Source organism: Bombyx mandarina, chromosome 22, assembly GCF_030267445.1.
Source record: "Bombyx mandarina strain Sakado chromosome 22, ASM3026744v2".
Taxonomy (NCBI): domain Eukaryota; kingdom Metazoa; phylum Arthropoda; class Insecta; order Lepidoptera; family Bombycidae; genus Bombyx; species Bombyx mandarina.
This window is the reverse complement of record NC_143228.1, coordinates 9,878,835-9,892,020: the sequence shown is the minus strand read 5'-3', so window position 1 is coordinate 9,892,020 and position 13,186 is coordinate 9,878,835. Positions and strand designations below refer to the sequence as shown.

The window sequence follows — 13,186 nt, the reverse complement described above, 5'->3', positions numbered from 1 at the left end:
TGCTGGACACACACACCCGATCCACACTATTCTTAACGTCAACGTCACTATGAGCAACAAAAAGCGGGATAGTGGAACCTCATGCTGTAGAAACTTATGTTGTAATAGATCAGGACGGGGAGTGTTCGGGAATATTATACGTTTATAATAATATATAATAAATTATTATAATAATATATAATATATAACAAACTAGCTTTTCACCCGTTAACTTCATTTTTTACCGCGTATTTTATACTCGTATTCAGTGGTAATAGTAGTAGGTGGAAGATATGCCCAGAGCTAAGACAATTCTCAGACCGATTTGCTTGAAAACTGATGCACTGGCTTAAGCGTGAACTATAAAAAAACAGAGTTTTGTTTCACGAATCCGAAATGCTATATAAATTATGAAATAGTAATTAAAAATATAAAAAAGGCACCTAAACCACATTTAAACATTTGAGACAACAAACCGAGATTTTTCTACAAAAATACGGAACTCCAAACTGACAATAATACTACAACGAAACAACCATAAAATTAAATGTAAAACAGATTCCAAATTGAAATATTTTACAGATGTTCCTTAAACAAGTTACCGATTCAGAAAATATATATTTTTAAGTACGTGTAAAATAGCTTTATAAATTATCCGTGTAATTTAGGGACAAAGGCAGTGCTAGCGTTTAACTGTTTTTTTATTACAAATAACATATACACGTTACATATACACGTAATATGTCAGTTGATTTTCGGATTTTCAAACTCATATGATTTTGAAAATCTGAAAATCTGAAAAAAATATTGAAAATAATAATTACCACATATTAAATATAAATAACGTTAACGCCTAATGAACGAAATTCGATCATAATCACCGACATCTTTTGAAGACTTAGATTATTTTTATGTATTATATTCTCTCTTTAAAATAAAACTTTTAATCAAAACTTTTTTGTTAATAACATTAAAGCTTCAATAGCTATTAAACAAAAAAACCATTTTGCATTAATTGATAAACAAAGCAGAAATAGTACTGATTGTTATTGGGGTGGTAATTATTCTATCTCTGCTTTTCATAAAAATGTTAAAGAATCATTGATTTATAACGTTTCTTGAACGTAATCAAATTAATAAGTAACTTTTATTACGAGGTCAGTGACCCCGTAGAAGTGCTTAAAAGGATTTTTTTAATTGCTTATACAGGTTCAGGACTTGACGACCCGTCTGTTGCTAAGTGGATACCGGAGCCCACCATTTGAAGGATCCAGTCATAATGTAAATGCTGCCAACCTAACCCAAATCAATACAATTCATTCAGAGCGACCAAATCTGAAGACGATCGCTTCCAATTTAATATTTCCAATAATCCACACAATGTTGACACCGCAAATATATCAATACGATCTCTAAATGGACACGGTAACCGCTTGCGGTATGAGACACGTGATGGACTATGATTTGTGTGTACACATGAGCATTCCTTTGTTCTTGAAGATCTATTTATCCGATCGAACAGCTTTCACGCTATTTATAGTTGTATAAATCAACATTCCATTACTAACTCCTCTGAGTCGAACTGCGACTGTGTTATTGCTGAGAATCCCGAGTTTCGATTGTTTTTAATCCAATCCCGAAATGAAAACATACGAAATAAAACAAATCAACGTGTCGGTTAACATCGTCACATCACAATCGGAGGCTTATTAGAATAAACAGTTCACCAACGGGAGCTTTATTTTTAAAATATTAGTATTACTTCTTCCAGATGCAACTCTATTAGATACAAGCAATAGCAAAAGGAGCACTAGACATTATTATATTGAATCCCCAGTTTCGGCTTTTAAAATTAAAAGTTTGCGATTTTAATTGATTCCAGTATCATAGATACTAATGACTTCAATATGATATTAGATATAGGTTGGTTCATGACGTAGTAGATAACTTAAACAATTAATTTAAATATGGATCTTTTTTTTAAATGTAGGTACGAACTTATTAGTCTACTGCGAAGAACCGTTAACGTGCTTATTTCGCTGAATGTGTTTGTGACGATCTGCCCTCATATTTTTAATACCTATTGCCCTGAAGTCAACTACAAAAACATAAACTCCAAATTTTTCGTGATGAATTATAAAAAAATAAATAGTAACTTCAAAAAAGGCAACATAAAGTTTGGAGGTGCTGGGATTTGAACCCAGGACTTTCAGCATGCGAAGCAGACACTCTACCACTGAGTTACACCCCCAGATGCGTGATAAGACAAAATTTAGAATAACAAACATGAATACGGAACAAACATCTTTATTTTTAACTTTATTTTTAACTTTAATCTATACTAATATATAAATCTACAGTGATTTTTACGGATGTTCCGTTTTAACTACTGAACTATGAATCCGATTGACTTGAAACGTGGTATCCATGTACAAAATACATGTACTTAATGGATAGGCTAAAATTTATATGAGTGTTGGACTCCCTAATAATAATGACAATAAATAAAAATATTTCTTTTGAATGCCCAGTGAAGTGGGCGAGTACATACGGCTAGTAATTACATAAGTTCGGGAATTAATTGATGAGTGCCTACAATATTTAATCTGGTTTAACTTTAAAACGAATATCCGACTTTACTACCTCGTGGGTAAAATGGAGGCGTTCCTACTAAGCAGTGGTGTCCAGAATTTATTCCAACTTGGAATTCATAATACGAATACTATATTATATTATTCTATAGTACATATAGTGTTCAGGTAGTAATACACATAGTGTTGTGGCACAAAAAAAAAATTCAGCGATTAGATAAACTGTTTCATGTCTCTTGTAACTTGTAACACAATCTTGATCCATACAACTAGATAAAACATAACAAGACGTCGTTCAACATTGTATTTTTATGTACCTATATAATTATTTTAGCGCCCTCTATTTTTAAAAACTAAAACAATTTCAATAATTTTCGTAATGTTTTATTTTTACTAACGAAAATTCAGCGGGAAACGTTTGAAGCTGTTGTCTTTTTTAAAGGTTATAAAATTTCTAACACAATTTTTTTATTGAATATCGATACTAAATTCCCACTTGACAGATTAAGTAATTAGACTTATTAACTCCATTACTTAAACGATTGATCAATTCGAAGTAATAGTGATCCAGTAATGTGTCAATGACCTTTGTCCTAAAGGGGCAGTGAGATGCCCCAAATTGCTTTCGAAGTACCAAATAAATATACGCACTTCTTGTGCGTTCATTTACGAAGCTGTTTATTGAGTAATCAAAAATACGAAGATAAAGTCACTGAATCGTTTTGAACGCCTACTATTATTGTAAAGAATATATTTAATTTTGAAACATTTAATAGTATTCATAAGTAGCTTCGTCTATATTACTGGTGGTAGGACCTCTTGTGAGTTCGCATGGGTAAGTACCACCGCCCTGCCTGTTTCTGCCGTGAAGCAGTAATGCGTTTCGGTTTGAAGGGTGGGGCAGCCGTTGTAAAATACTTGAGACCTTAGAACTTATATCTCAAGGTGGGTGGCGCGTTTACGTTGTAGATGTCCTATGGGCTCGAGTAACCACTTAACATCAGGTGGGCTGTGAGCACGTCCACACACCTAAACTATAAAAAAATAATATTAATCGGATATTTAGATAAACTAAAATTAGAAATACTAAAAATGGATGCATGAATAATATAAATCAATAATACGTATAATTAAATACGAAACAGATATCTCTCAAAGATGACCAATGAACCTCATTCATATGCAAACTAAATTAATAATAAACTCGCAATTACTGCCTCTTTTATCACAACTCAAGCTCTTAAGGCTCTCAGCCAGCAAGAATGTCAGGGTCAGCGCCGATATACTGCCCACTACTAAATTCTCTTTCGAAATCTAGCTTAAAAGAGTATTATTAGTCATATCGCTAGAGAAACACTGTGTAGGAAATCTTATTTCAGAACCAAATGATACTTAGAAAAACGACTTGTTGCAATTATATAAGGGTATTCAGTAGACCAAACGTAAGCTTATTATTTACTTATAGTTAAAATATGTCATCGTACACTGTAGATATGAGTATCAATAATTTTGTAGGCCTCATTCTTTTGGTCTTGATGTTGGCAGTATTGTGTAGCAAAAGATCAACGACTTGTATGTGGACTGTAGGTATATGTGTGTGGAATATTTATTCGAAATGATTATTTCATCGTGGATCGAGATTGGTCTCCATCCAAACATGTACACTAATCATTTAATGATCAAAAGATTCGATCTCAATCTCGTCTCAGGGAAAAATTTGAGATCAAAGATCGTACAAACATAAAAAGGAATATACTTGACAGATTATTGACATAAAAACGTTTGTATTAGCCGAAAAGTCACAGTTTGAGTACATTTAAATTTATTGTATTGAATTTCTGACTTTTCGAATACTTCGCATTGTTCGTGGACGACCTGTAGTAAAGCACAAAACTGTTAAATATTCCTAAAGTCAAAAATAATATAAGGCAATTTTAATTATGTCTGCGCCTGACGAAGAACGAAGAAAATACTATGAGTAAATGAAGATGTATGTACATACTTACGTACATATCTCTTTAGAATAATTGGTATCTGCCTGTAGGATTTAAACATTAGCATAGTCGCATCACTCTCTATCAATACACCTGATGTCTTATCCTTTCTACCAGGACCAGCTTCCCGAACTTTTCCGTTTCAATTCTTCTATTTCCCTGCCGTTGAAAATACCTACTTAATTAACTTAGAAATCCTAAATAGTTTTCCTCCGAATCAGTTGCATGAAATTATCCAGAATTTTTGTAATACTGTATATAGCTTAAGTTTTTCAAGTTTTAGAAAAAAAGAATCACCGATAATCTTAAAAACCATATTACCGATAATCTAGCAATATAAAAGGCGTTCATTCATTGAACATCAACAATGAAAATTATTTCTCTTCGAAATAAGTATTATGAAGTGAAATTTATTCTCAGCGGAATCACGATGAATGAATTATTTATACGTTCTTATAAGGTCTTTAATATTATTAAAAGTAATAGTTATGTAGTCGAAATTCGTTTTAATATTCGGAAGGGGTTTTAAACATGACTTGTACAATATAAAAGGATCTACAGGTGAAATATGTACAACATTTTTGGATATTATAATACTTTTGAATAAAATAAAAATTCCAGTCTATATGAGTACTTTAAAAGTTGAAATGGTAAATGATTTGTTTTAATCCTATCTTAAATAATGTTTTATAACTAGCTGTTAATGCACAGATAGCTTCGCAGCCACAAAACTCTTCAGCCGAAGTGACCAGCTGCTCTACGAGTACAGTTCTTCATTAAAGTGATCGACGGGTCACTACGTATTTACCAAAGCCATTGCAAAGCTGCTGCTATATGCCGGTCTACATGGTCAGCCTTGCAGGTACAATACCAGATCACTACGCAAATTTATATATGTTTTCGGTTTGCTTTAAGTGTACCTACACGTATTCTCAGAAGTTTCTTCGATCCAAATTCTAAATTAATGAAATGATGTGTACGTGTACATATTCAAACTTTGTTTGTGTAAACTTTTTTCTTTTCGATAGCATCGGATTGACATACGGCATACCTAACCTGACTAGTCACCGTTACTCATGAACCTCAGCAGTGCTAGAGGTACAGCTAAGCTACAGCCAAAAAAAACACACACTGATCGCCAACGGAGCTAGTATTATGACGTACCAGACCCTATCGACATCCCAACGTGAATTCGTGCTCCACGACAGATAATCAGAATGATAGTAGCTTTTTTTTTATAAGGCTTGTGGTCGAACCTCATGCATGAAGTATCCGTGCCTACCGCGGACCCAAGTATGCTCTAGGGCCATACCCACTACTACTACCATCTCACCCGGCGTCCGATCTCCACCTAAAATAGAAACTCACGACACCACCCTGAGGATGCCCAACGATGTCGGTCTGCCCAGTACCGCTACCTATCAGGCGCACCTAGTGGCGCAGCTGGTGTTCCGAAATACCCAGCAGGGTCAGCCTGCCGAGTGGGAAGGCGAAATCTCGCCAACGGATTGCTCTTCCACAAAAGTTCCGTAGAACTTCATCGCCGTTTAACTACTGTCATGCACCACGCCAGAATGCAGATAGCGCGCCGTGCGACTTCACCCTTTCTGGTCACTCCGTTTCCTTCATCATCGGGAAGGATCAGGAGCCGAAGTTACGCAAAAGCCGTTCTCTTACCTACTGTGTGAGCACACAATACGCCATACTAAGAATAAATAAACTAAAATGATTAGAAATAAATGTCACGAGACTTGTCTCTTACGCACAACCAATGAATCTATTGTATCATTCTGTCTTATTAAGCGATGGCTTCCATATTATCAGTTATATATTATTACATTAAGAACTTTTACGAAATTGCTATATGGCACCATAATATGATATGACCTAAATAAAATATAACGAGTCTCGTATATGTTTACTCAGTTATAATACATTAATTGAAGTAGCTTTTCCAACAATGCGAAACCAGATTGCACAATATCAAATATGAAAGATTTACTTGTTATTGTGAACGTTATTATTTACTAAAAACTTCTACTATCTTATCTGTACTAATATTATAAAGAGGAAAGATTTGTTTGATTGTTTGTATTGAATAGGCTCCGAAACTACTGAACCGATTTGAAAAATTATTTCACTGTTTGGAGGCTACACTATTCCCGAGTGACATAGGCTACAATCGTTTTTGAAATAAATTAGGGATCTTTACTAAAACTCCAATAATGTAACCGAAGGTGTAAAAAAATTACCTAAAATATTCTTTACATCGCGTGCCCTGCGAAAACTATTGATGATAGAATAAAATAATGTACTATTGACTTTGTACAACACATTATTATCTACAAAAAGTGTCGCGACAGCATAATATGTCTAACTATTATAGTTATGCCGCAATAAGCGTTATTTTATTTAAAAAAATAAAACAACGTCAAATATCGTTGTAATTTTTGTTAAAGACCCGAGCGAAGCCGAAGCGGGCCGCTAGGCGATCATAAAGCTAATTGTTGATATTGTTTCAATCAACATTAAATACAAATATTTGAACAACACATGTAATTACAAAATACATTTACAGTCAAAGCGTTCGTTACGCAAGTCGTTCATTAAGAATGCGATAGAAGTTAACCTAAAGTGTCTAAAAACGGTTGAAAGTTCGCAATCTCATTAGAAACAGAGTAACGGAAAAGAAAATATTTAGCTTGTTGAATGAATTGTTTATTGTGTTACGAAAGAAATTGCCAATGTTTATTTCATCCTTCGCTAACTAATGACTGTTCATATTTTTTAAGAGTCATTTCCTCAACTCTAGGGCTTATAGAACTCCATTTCAACACTTTGTATTATGAACTGGGATGATGATATTCTTTTTCAAACGAATTTATCACGAGTCTTCAGAAATAGGCACTGCCTTAGTTGCGACCCAGGTAATGTCAATGGTAATTTTTACGAATGGATGTCCTGTAGGCTGATCAATCAATTTTCTTGTTTTTAGATAAAATTAAATACAACTGTGATTTGATTCTGATATATACATATATTTAGTCATCTAAACATACATGTACGATAAATCATGCATCGAATTGCGTGTTTTTTTAAATTAAATTCTTCTTGTTACGCGTCTAATTTTCCCATTATTTTAATGGTGGTATGGCGCAATGACATACCACATGAGCGGGTACCAAAGCTCTGTCCATTTCTATTGAGAAGTACTGCGTGAATTTCTGATTTAAGGGTAGGATAACTATATTGCAATACCATTGAAAGTTGAGCCTCATGTTTTATCTACGTCTCTTACACTACGACTGGTAATTTAACAATAATACAGCAGCGAATTCGTCTGCCCATTTAAATAAATAAATAAACACTTTTTTAATATAAAGTTTAAAGGGTATTAAAAGAAAAATTCAATATATTTAGCTTTCCAGAATGTGTACAAATAGCACCACTTCCATACAAAGTGAAGCTATTAAAAGTTTAGCTAACAAACAGTCGTTATTTAACTTCTTATAATAAAAATCGAAGGTACGCCCCCTGAACTAAAAAGGTACTTGGCAACGTAGCTTTTTATGCTAACTTCGGCAGAATAAAAAAACACGAAACACATAAATTTCTAAAACATGATATCTAACGTTTTTCAACCTCAAATTTACCACATCTGTTATGAAAGGCGTGCATAATTACGCGGCTGCTAAACAAAAATTAGCATCGATTGACATATGTTTTAAACGGTTACAAAATCCTACAGATAAAATACAATATGAACGTCACTCTGGAAGTTTCAACTGCATTCTAATCACTACTATGACTTCAGACGCATGCATGATTGCTTCGTGGTACAATTAGGTACGTTTGTGATATTGACACGTGCCAACTCTCACATACCCTTACCCACACTCAAAGTCATCATGGAGAGCAATATAATTTTGGAATTTTTCAAAATAGAAAAACTCAAAACACAATGTTTTCGGTAACCTGATATCTAACGTTTTTCAACCTCAAATTTACCACATCTGTTATGAAAGGCGTGCATAATTTCGCGGCTTCATAACAAAAATTGACATCGATTGACAGATGATTTAAACGGTTACAAAATCCTATAGATAAAATACAATATAAACGTCACTCTGGAAGTTTCAATTGCATTCTAATCACTACTATGACATCAGACGCGTGCATGATTGCTTCGTGGTACAATTAGGTACGTTTGTGATATTGACACGTGCCAAATCGCACATACCCTTACCCACACTCAAAGTCACCTTGGAGAGCAGCATGAATTTGGAATTTTTCAAAATAGAAAAACTCAAAACACAGATTTCGGTAACCTGATATCTAACGTTTGTCAACCTCAATTTTTTTTTATTGCTTAGATGGATGGACGAGCTCACAGCCCACCTGTTGTTAAGTGGTTACTGGAGCCCATGAACACCTACAATGTAAATGCGCCACCCACCTTGAGATATAAGTTCTAAAGATCTCAGTATAATTACAACGGCTGCCCCACCCTTCAAACCGAAACGCATTACTGCTTCAAGGCAGAAATAGGCAGGGCGGTGGTACCTACCCGCGCGGACTCACAAGAGGTCCTACCACCAGTATACATCTGTTATGAAAGGGTTTAACACATCTGTTATGAAAGACGGGCATAATTTCGCTATTTCATAATTAAAATTCGCATCGATTGACAGATGTTTTAAACGGTTACAAAATCCTACAGACAAAATACAATATGAACGTCACTCTGGAAGTTTCAATTGCATTCTAATCACTACTATGACTTCAGACGCGTGCATGATTGCTTCGTGATACAATTAAGTACGTTTGTGATATTGACACGTGCCAATTCGCACATACCCTTACCCACACTCAAAATCACCTTAGAGAGGAACATAATTTTGGAATTTTTCAAAACCACAATAATTGAGTCTCGAACGTGAGACAGTAAATGCATACATAAAATAAATCTTAACAGCGTAACAGCCGTTTTTTATCAACAATTCACTTTCGTTCTACGAACTTGCGTGTGTTCGTGGCGTTATTTATGTTTTGTTATTGGTATAAACGTACGCGTTGAGTAAGACGTTTTAATTAATACTTTAGTACCACATTTATTTTGGCCGAAAATCAACAGCGCGTTCTTTTCTACAGGGTAATAATACTTATACAAGTCATTGCTCCAAAATTATCAATAACCTTGAATATTTCACAGTTATAAATAAATAAACGAACTGTTTCAAATTGTCATATGGTTGCATATTTTCGGGCAACGGGCTGAACCTCCTACGGGGTATCCGCGCCTAGGAGGCACGGGGGGTATGCAGTTGGACTTGACAGTCTGCAGATGTTGGGAGCAGACCGCGGGCCCAAGGATAAAATGTGCTGAAACCCATTAACGTCACAATACGCCTCACTGATAAAATAACTTCATCTTATTTTACGAACAAAATGCAAAAATGTTCCATTGAAAATACTGACCGGAAAATTGAAACTATATATTCGACTGAAAATAAATAAATTTATTGTAAAATAATGAAAACACGAAAATTCAGAAACGAAAACGCGAATTTTTACCAAAACGATGGCACAGGTTGTTCAACAATGTTTATTTTTCGTAAAAGCAATATGACAAAAACTATATCGTTGTTTGAACCAATTAATATCTGAAGTGAATAGAGCAATCCAAATTTCATTGGAATTACTCGTCGATGGACGACGTTAATTTAATAATCTAATTATTTGAAAGTTCATTAAAAACCGAATTAAAATGATCAAGAATTAATTTATGCTCCATTTTCGATTTCGTTTTCGGAGATCGATATTGATAAAAAATAAAAAATTAGCCTCAGTGTTAAAATTTCGTTCCTTGTTTTGATTAGCCAAAAATGAATACTAGGCTATTTATTTGTGTAACTAAAATAAAAAGAGCATAAGAATGAAATGTTAGGTACTACCAATAATTTTTACACGGTTTTCAATATGATAAATGCCTATTCATTTCTTTAGACATTAGAATACTGTAGTAAGAAATGTTTTACTGATTTATTTAAACAGTATAAATAAAAATTAATACTAAAAAGAATATTTAACGTTTGTGCAACTAAAATATATTATCGAAAGAATAGATCTTTTGATCCATAAATTAGTAGTAATTAAATATAGTCATTTAAATATGAGTCAATCTTTATTTACAAACAATAAATTATACTTTTTTTTATTTAAAATATATACCAGATAATAATATTTACAAAAACAGGCAAAGGCAAAATAGCTAAGTAACTGTTTATTCTTCTGTTTGTATACCAATTTTTTTGTGCACTAATTTACTTTACTTTTGTCACTTTTAGGTTCAAAAATTGAAGTAGTTTAATTTTGCACCGTAATAAAAATCTAAATTTTAAGGTGACTGAAGTCGCTTTCCAACGACACTTTTGGACTAAAACCAATAATAATATTAAATCGAAAACTCACCGCACACAAACGGCCTATTATCGTGCAACAATCAAACAATACACCACATTCTTTTCATTTGCACACGATCTCATTGTTTACTCAAACATTTAGAGCGTTAGTCTTAACTGAATCAGCTTAAACAAATTTCTACACGGTTTTTTTTCACGTGTTGCAACAAACACCAGAACAATTTAGAAATAAATAATTAGTATAGTTTTTTCAAGTCCCAATTTTTATTTATTATTTATTGTCGTAGTGATCGCTACGGCGTAGCGCGTAGCTGTAGAGTGAGGGAAGCGTGGTAGCTGTGGCACTCACGGACCGCGACTGACTGGTTTCATGCTTTTCCAGCTACGAGTCGACCTGAAACACCTACTTTAGTTCGTGACTCGTTCACATGACAAAAATTTACTTGAACAACCTGTGTTATTTTAGCAACGTATTAAATCAATTTATTTCGGGGCTCATGATCATGCAAATGCATTTTATATTGATTTTAGAACCATTATGGTGAGTTAACATAACAAAATTAATTTTCTTTTTGTCAGACATTAAGTCGCCGCTAACAGTAGCGCTTGAGAACATGTTTCACCTAAATTAATGAAAATTCTTCAGGGACGTGTAAAAAGATGTAAAATATTAACTTACAGAATAGCTAAACAAAATTAATTGGCACGGCTTGTTGAAGCTATAAAAGTTAAATGAATAAGATTCTGGTGGTGCATGTTTACTGTTAGCAATCAAGGTGATGAATTTCAATTACTATTTTAGTCTAGTGAATTTTCAACTACGCGTAATTAAGACAGTTAGTGTCAGTATATTTTATTGATGACATCAATTTACCATTACAATTACAGTTTCTAAATATGTCAAGCTTAAACTTCACAACCCTGACAATTCTTAAAAAAGCTGCTTCTCCTACTTAATGCTAAATCAAGCCTTTGTGCTTTTAACTCATGGCTCATGGTAACCATAATACCAGATAGACCCTGAACTCTTATCTATGCAATAACGAAAATAGGAGAATCAGAGAGCATAATTATGTGAGGGTATTAACAACATAGACAGATGATGGATAAGCAGTAATAATTACTTTAGATTGGCGAATTTAATTAGAAGTATTCTCCAACCGTGTCCACACAAGTACAAATTTGACATACGAGTACTAAATAACAATGAATTAGTCAAGTCTACTAGTGCACTGTAAACGTGCACACACAACTGACAATAAATAGTACAAGCGCACACACGCACACAGATTCGCGGCGTCTGTAAACAACAGCCGCGTAGCGTGTCTCCTTATCAAAACATCACCGATAATAACACATATGGCTGCATAATCGCCAAACGTCATCGCTATCGTGTTTGACATTACCGCCTTGGGTCATGAAAGGCAAAAGAACATCGTTACATATAGATATAGTGAGAAAAGATTTTCCTTCGTAATTTTTCGGAAAAATTCGTATTTATCGTGCTCTCTCAAATAGCTTCAGTACCCATCATAGATTATATACTTAAGAGTACCCATCTTAGAACCTTAGGGGTAAGTCCCATCAGCAGACCAATATATATATATATATATATAGATTGGTAAATCTGAGTATTTCAAAGTTACAGAAGGTGATTGTAACATAATTATGATTATAAAATAGCATGGTAACGAACATAATAAGTATTACTTTAAAATATCAGGAACTCATTTCGTATAATATGCTAGTAAATATCCCGTTTTAAATAATAATTGTTATGCTTGTAACATCGCTATATTATACAATGACATTATTAATTTTGAAATTTAACACTAAACAATAAAGCTCCTTAATAATTATGATATGAAAATAATAAAATTTAATAATAGATATGAAAATGTCACTCATTTAATACGATAATTCATTAACAGTTCGAGTGTCATCGTATTCCGATAAAGATCCGAGTTTTCTCGAAGTAAAAAAAAATTCTCATTACATCAACGTGATGGGAATTCGCAAAGTATGATTGGTAAATATCTTTTTTTCAACCCAAAGATGTATGTAAGTGTAAACATAGCCTTATGTAAATAAAAGTATGTTCTAATTATATTTTATCTTGTTTGTTTGAAATATAACCGGTTTATTACGTGTACTTAAAGATGAGAAAACTACATTAATCTTTTATTAATTACAAAGAATT

The 13,186-nt window shown here is 33.5% G+C and overlaps 1 protein-coding gene and 1 non-coding gene across 3 annotated transcripts in view; both read right to left on the bottom strand.

The window, feature by feature from the left end:
- Positions 1–11,983, bottom strand: part of LOC149500347 (uncharacterized) — a 402,287-nt gene extending 390,304 nt beyond the window's left edge. The window contains exon 1 of one of the 2 annotated variants that reach the window (XM_089737127.1): positions 11,036–11,983. The gene's annotated coding sequence lies outside the window, so the exon portion shown is untranslated. The remainder of the gene's footprint in view (positions 1–11,035) is intronic. The other variant, XM_089737128.1, reaches the window with a different exon arrangement.
- On the bottom strand, positions 2,159–2,230 carry TRNAA-CGC (transfer RNA alanine (anticodon CGC)). Its single transcript has one exon. It is a non-coding gene; the product is annotated as a tRNA-Ala (tRNA).
- Positions 11,984–13,186: the final 1,203 nt, after the last annotated feature.